Raw genomic sequence first — 6,652 nt, 5'->3', positions numbered from 1 at the left:
AATTTATAGCTTTGAGCTAGCAGGAAGACACGGGGACTACACAATGCCACAGAAGCAAAAAATAGGGAAGTGGACCGGTCCATCTAAAGGGGGAGGAATCGTCCTCTTCTTCTCAACGGAAACAAGATCAACTTTGTGCATCGCAGGAAATGAGATTCTACAATATCTGGGTGGAAGGTGACCGGTCTCTGAGTATATGCAGATTGCATGCCTCTCATTAAGGATCTGCTAGCCAGGCTAAAGGAGGGGAAGGTGGTAAGGGATATAGCCTCATCTCAGAAGCTAAGGAGGGCACAGGCCATGGGAGAACCCTCGCTGGGGTTGCCGTCAGTTGCAATGATAGCACATACATACCGACATATGCTACGGTGCTAGAGCACTGTAGGAATTTTTCCTTTATTTCATTTCTTTGTAATGTAGAAGAAGAAGAAGAAGAAGAAGAAGAGTTGGTTCTTATATGCTGCTTTTCTCTCCCTGAAGGAGTCTCAAAGCGGCTTTCATTCGCCTTCCCTTTCCTCTCCCCACAACAGACACCCTGTGGGGTGGGTGAGGCTGAGAGAGCCCTGATATCACTGCCCGGTCAGAACAGTTTTATCAGTGCTGTGGCGAGGCCAAGGTCACCCAGCTGGTTGCATGTGGGGGAGCGGGGAATCAAACCTGGCTCACCAGATTAGAAGTCCACACTCTTAACCACTACGCCAAGCTGGCTCTCATGTCATACTCTGCCACCTCTGTCTGTGTGATTTGCCAGTTGCGTACTTGAAAGTTCAGGGCTCACGTTATATTGTCCAAACGCATCTGGAAGCAGAGAATGAATGGGAATTGTACCCCACCGTCTGTAGACATCCGGAGAACCACAATTTGGCCACCCCTAACATAGGGGTTTCAAGGCAAGTTTTCACGGTGGTTTACCATTGCCCTCCTCTGCAAAGTCTTTCTTGGTGCTCTCCCATCCAAATAACTGACCCTGCTTAGCTTACAAGATCTGACGAGAACAGACTATTCTACCCCATTCCAGATACCAAGAGGCCCCTTAGAATTACCCCCAAAAGTATATCACTCCAATCCTGAAATTTAGTTTTTAAAATTTATTAGAAGGCCCCTCATAATCTGAGGTCCTAAACTGTAGTTTACTCAGTTTGTTTGTAAATCCAGCTCTGGTTTAGACAGAGCTATCAGTGGTTCCTTGCAAGCTGCCTATGAAGGAATTAGGATCCCACTTCTTGGTAGTTTTCGACATGTACGCCTTTATTTCACTTATTTGCTATTACGGCCTGTCCTGCCTCAAAGCTGGACGGTTATTTTCTAGGGATGCTTTAGGCTGGCAGGACGGAACTTGAAGGATATGATACATTAGGTCTTGTTGAACTCTCTGACCCTGCCGTGACCAGATCCTAACTGTCGAAATGAACGGATCTGAAAAGAGGAAGAAAAAGAAGATTGTAATCAGTTATTCGATGCACATCCTAAGAGATCACGTGACAGGAAACACATATTACAACGTAAGAATCTGCAGCTCTCCAACCATTCAAAAATAAGGCGCATTCTTGAAAGTCAATGAAAAGTCTTTAGCGGATTGTTTTTAGTTTGCAGGATGTTCTAAGGCTTGGCAACTAGAATCTGTTTCCAGGGTTTAGCTTTCAATCCTCGGTGAGAAAATAAGAACTGCGTTTGCCTTTGGGGCAGTTTAAAATGCAGATATAGCAAGCCACGACCCAACTACTGCGCATTCCTCCAATTTACAACACTGGCTCATTTTTAGAACGATATGAAATGAAACTGAACAAGCTTTGTGTGTCCAACGGCACCTTTAAGACTAGCAGAGTATTATTCAAGGTGTGATCTTTCATGTGCAGGCACACTTCCTCAGACAATGGAACAGGAATCCTAAGAGTACAGATATAAGGAGAAAGTAAATTAGTAGTAAATTAGTAAACAGCATCATGAAGTCATCCACAAATATGCAGCGTGATAATGAAGACCGGATAATTCCGTGCTAGAATAAGAAATCGGTCCTTTGGGTTCAATTGCCGTTCACAAAAACGTAGGGAGAATAAAAATGTTAAGGTTAGCGATTAACGGCAGACGCTTTCCCAGTTGTGAAAAGTAGTAATTCAGAGACTGTGCAATGGAGCAGTCATAACTTTTTGCCCTCCGCAGGACAGCCTTAATTCCCCTTGAAGAAAGAACTTACTGGAAGCATATGGTGTTTACACACACCCCGGAATTATAAACTGTGTTAAAAGCAAGGATAAACAGTGGCAAAACCAGTACAGTTCCCCAAGCTCTGCAAATTTAGTACATTCCGAGATGCTTCTGCTAGGCCCACCCATTTTCATGCAGGACTCTCTGAGCAGCTGGAAGCAACAGAGCGCTTGGGAAGGTGAGCCCCCTGGTTGTATGGGTGCCTGCAAGTCAGGCTGGAGACCCCGACTCATCTGATATCATACCTCTCTTGCAATTGAAGTCACGAGAGGAACGCAGAAAGAAGGATTGGACCTGTTCCTCTAGCCTGTTGTTGTTGTTAGGTGCGAAGTTGTGTCCGACCCATCGCGACCCCATGGACAATGATCCTCCAGGCCTTCCTGTCCTCTACCATTCCCCGGAGTCCATTTAAGTTTGCAGTGGACATTAAGTCCATTTAGGTCCTCTAGCCTAGTGGTTCCCAAACTATTTCAGGCTGCTGCCCCCTTGGCTCCCAGGTTACATCCCTTGTGACCCCCCCCCACACACTTATAAACACACACCTCTTTCCTGATGTTAGCTCTACTGCAAATCCAAAACACACACTATATTGCCTATACTTCTATTTTGCATGTTGTGAACTGGCCATATTATAGTCTGGAAAAAAATAGATAAGTTCTTTGTAAAAGTCACTTTGGGTCCTCATTGGGAAGAAAGACAGATGGGGTGGGCGGAGAGAGAGACTGACAAACAGACAAGCAATGGAAAATTCCCTGGCCAGGAGCAAGCAGGAAGAGATGGAGGCTTTTGGGGAAAGGTTGCCAACCCTTGGTTAACAAATTCCTGGAGATTTGTGGTGGAGCCTGGGAAGGACAGAGTCTGAGGAGGGGAAGGAGCTCAGCAGGAACGCAATACCACCCAGCACAACTTCTGAAGCTGTGGTTGTCTTCAGGAAGCTAAGCAGGCTTGGTCCTGGTCAGCACTGGGATGGGAGACCACCAAGGAATCCAGAATCGCTACTGCCCAGGGGCAAGCAATGGCAAGCCACCTTGGAACGTCTCTTGCTAGTAAAATGCAGCCGCAGCAGGAAGAGTCAGACTGCTGCCCCCTACTTCCCCGAAATTCCTCATTGCCCTCCTAGATCCTTCCACTGTCCTGTGGGGGGCATACCGCCCACTTGGGGAACCCCTACCCAAGCCTGTGGGAATGTACAGTATAGCCTGATCAGATCTTGGAAGCTAAGCTAGATCATGGGAGATCATCAAGGCTAGGGTTTGTGGATCTCCCAGATTTTCTCTTAGTTTGGCCTGAAGACGAAGGCTCAACCCCTGAAACATCAGCTCTGGTCAGAGAAACTGCTGTTTCGGATAAATAAAGATGCTGTTGGGTTCTGCTTCTTCACCGTTTCTTATCCAGTGACTCATCGTTTCTTGTTAACGACGTAGGAGATTGACTCAGCTGCCCACTGAGCAAATCTCTCCCAAGAATGCATTTTTTTCAACGTTCCTCTGATTTGTTTCTCTCTTTTCTTTGCCAGCCAGGGTTTAACATGTCAGTGATTTAATTCCCTAAACATTTTGTGGGAAGCTCTGCCCTCCCCGTCCCTTCCTCTGCTGCTGGCTGCCTTCCATGCCTCAAGAAGGCTACCACTTCCAACTTCCAAAAATCCCCCCAACCCCGCCGGATGGAACCACCGGTTATGCAATTAACATGAAGGGACCTGAAAGCACAATCTCCAACTCTTGCGTTCTAAGCTGTAGTCTCCTTTCTCCAGCCTACACTCACATTAGAGTCCTGACAGCAGATAGCACACGGGGTGTGTATGTGTGTGTCCATACTTGGGACTTTTTGGGCCCATGCCATGAAACAGGAAGGCATTTCCCTTCATCTCTTCCATTAGATCGGCCTTTCTCGACTTTTTTACCGTTGCCTTGATTGCCTCTTGCTGGGGTCACCATGTTTACTGAGATTTGACAGTACGTTATACAAGCACACAATTCTAGAATAAAGTTTGTGAGTCCTCAGGAACCTGTACGTTGAGAGTGTGGAATCCGATCTTTAACAAGTGGGTCAAAAAGGGTGCCATATGGAGGATGGAGCAGAATTGTTCTCTCTTGCCCCAGAAAGACAGACCAGAACGAATGGGATGAAATTAATTCAAAAGAAATTCCATCTAAACATCCGGAAGAAGTTCCTGACAGTTAGAGCAGTTCCTCAGTGGAACAGGCTTCCTCAGGAGGTGGTGGGTTCTCCATCTTTGGAAATTCTTAAACAGAGGCTGGAGAGCCATTTGACGGAGAAGCTGAGTCTGTGAAGGCAAAGGGGTGGCAGGTGACAGTAGATGAGCGATAGGGCTGTGAGTGTCCTGCATACTGCAGGGGGTTGGACTAGATGACCCATGAGGTCCCTTCCAACTCTATTATTCTTCTATTCTAACGAACAAATGAGAGTGTCATTATAGCCACAGGCTGTGCTTCAACTCAGTCTTTTCCACGACAGCTTTTGGTGATTTCGAGTCATCGAGCGTCCAATCATGAAGTAATACCAAGGAAATAACCTACATGTACTAACTGGCTGTTGGACAGCATGTCAGAATGGGCTTTCCAAAGGTTCATCCCTACTTAACGCCTCACGCAAGAGGCCAGTGAAGGAGCTGATTGCCGTGGCCGTTGTGCGTTCATGTTACGTTACACACAGTTGCAGCTGACTGACGGCAACCCCTAGGGGTTTTTTCCAGAAGCACAAACAACATGGCAGCCAAATCCACCTGAACAGTTCTCAACACGTTCTGGGTTTATGTCACAGCGTGTGTGCATGTGTGTGTGTACGCACAGGTGGGTGTGTGGATGTGAATCACACAATGGCTTGATCATTGTCTAGTTCCCTCGGGGGAGAGGGGGTGATGTCACTTAGGCTACATGAGGCATCGGTTTTCTGATGGGTGTCTCAGCTCCGCCTTGAAGAAGAAGAAGAAGAGTTGGTTCTTATATGCTGCTTTTCTCTCCCCAAAGGAGTCTCAAAGCAGCTTACATTCACCCTCCCTTTCCTCTCCCCACAACAGACACCCTGTGGGGTGGGTGAGACTGAGAGAGCCCTGATATTACTGCTTGGTCAGAACAGCTTTCTCAGTGCTGTGGTGAGCCCAAGGTCACCCAGCTGGCTGCATGTGGGGGAGTGCAGAATCAAACCTGTCTCGCCAGATTAGAAGTCCGTACTCTTAACCATGTCACCAAACTGGGAATCTCATGAGGGCTGAAGACATGTGCGAAGGGGCTAAAGTCTCTGGCAGCACCCAGGAAGACGAAGCAGAGGAAAGCCAAGACGGGCTCCTCATGATCCACATACAGACATATCAACAAGCATGCTGTTCTGCAATGCAAAACATTTAGCTTTACGGGATAAGAGAAAGAACAACATCTCAGCCTAGTGGCACCTTTGGGACCCACAAACCGATACTTTGAATAAAACTCCATTGGTCTTAAAGGTATTGTGGGACTAAAAATTTGTTCTGCTGCTTCAGAACAACATGGCTCCCCACCTGTATATGGGTGGGTGGGTGTATAGATAGATAACTTTCACAATTATACCAGATAAAAACTGCATGGTCCTTCTGACGACATGCTGCTCTGATTGGCCCTCATTGGGGGATATGCCCCCATAGGGTGATGGCAGTTCTTGAGGGCCAATCAGAGGCTCTTCGTTGCCCCCTGCTTCTCCTCCTCCTCTGTGCCGTTTCGCGGCACATGGCCTGAGGAAGAAGAGCAGTCACAAGGTAAGCTGGGGGTAGGCTGTTGGCAGCTGGCTACACATGCTCCGTGCTGCTCTCGTAGCCTCCTGGCCACTGGGGGAGGGTTGGGAAGGCGATCCGGGTGTACTGCACCGCAGGGAGGGAGCTCCAGAGCCCCCTACGTTCATCTGCACTAGTGGATCATAAAAATATAAATCAGAAAGCAGATAACAGCCGATAAAATCCCAGAAGCAATTTAAAACACAATAACTAAAATTCAAACGTCTGGGGATAGCTTTTTTTTTTTTTACGTAACCCTTTTGGCTCTGTCCTTCCTGCAGTATTTCACAAGCAACAAGATCCCGAGTTCGGGAGCACAGTTGAAACTGGGACACACTTACAGTACGGTCACACCTGAGGTTTGTGTTGTAGCGATCTCCCAAATGAACATGACCTCAGTTTCCAAAGCATGTTATGTTCCTTCCGATGCGTTATTATTGTTGCCCTGTTCCAAATGTTATTCTTTTCCCAAATGAGATGCTATTTTCCAAAACTCAGGGTTTCGCCGCTGCTCTAAGGGGAAGGGGCAACAAACCGGGAACCAGGCAAATATTTTGTTTCCGCTATAACCACTGGCGCCTTCACAAAGCCCAACTCTAGACTCATGCACAGGAGTGTTCCGTGGGCAGGCTGTGGTGGTGGACGAGGACTCGGCATGTCTCTGCCACATGTTTGATCGCA

The sequence above is a fragment of the Paroedura picta genome, chromosome 16 (genome assembly GCF_049243985.1).
Source record: "Paroedura picta isolate Pp20150507F chromosome 16, Ppicta_v3.0, whole genome shotgun sequence".
Classification (NCBI taxonomy): domain Eukaryota; kingdom Metazoa; phylum Chordata; class Lepidosauria; order Squamata; family Gekkonidae; genus Paroedura; species Paroedura picta.
This window is presented reverse-complemented; position numbering follows the sequence as displayed.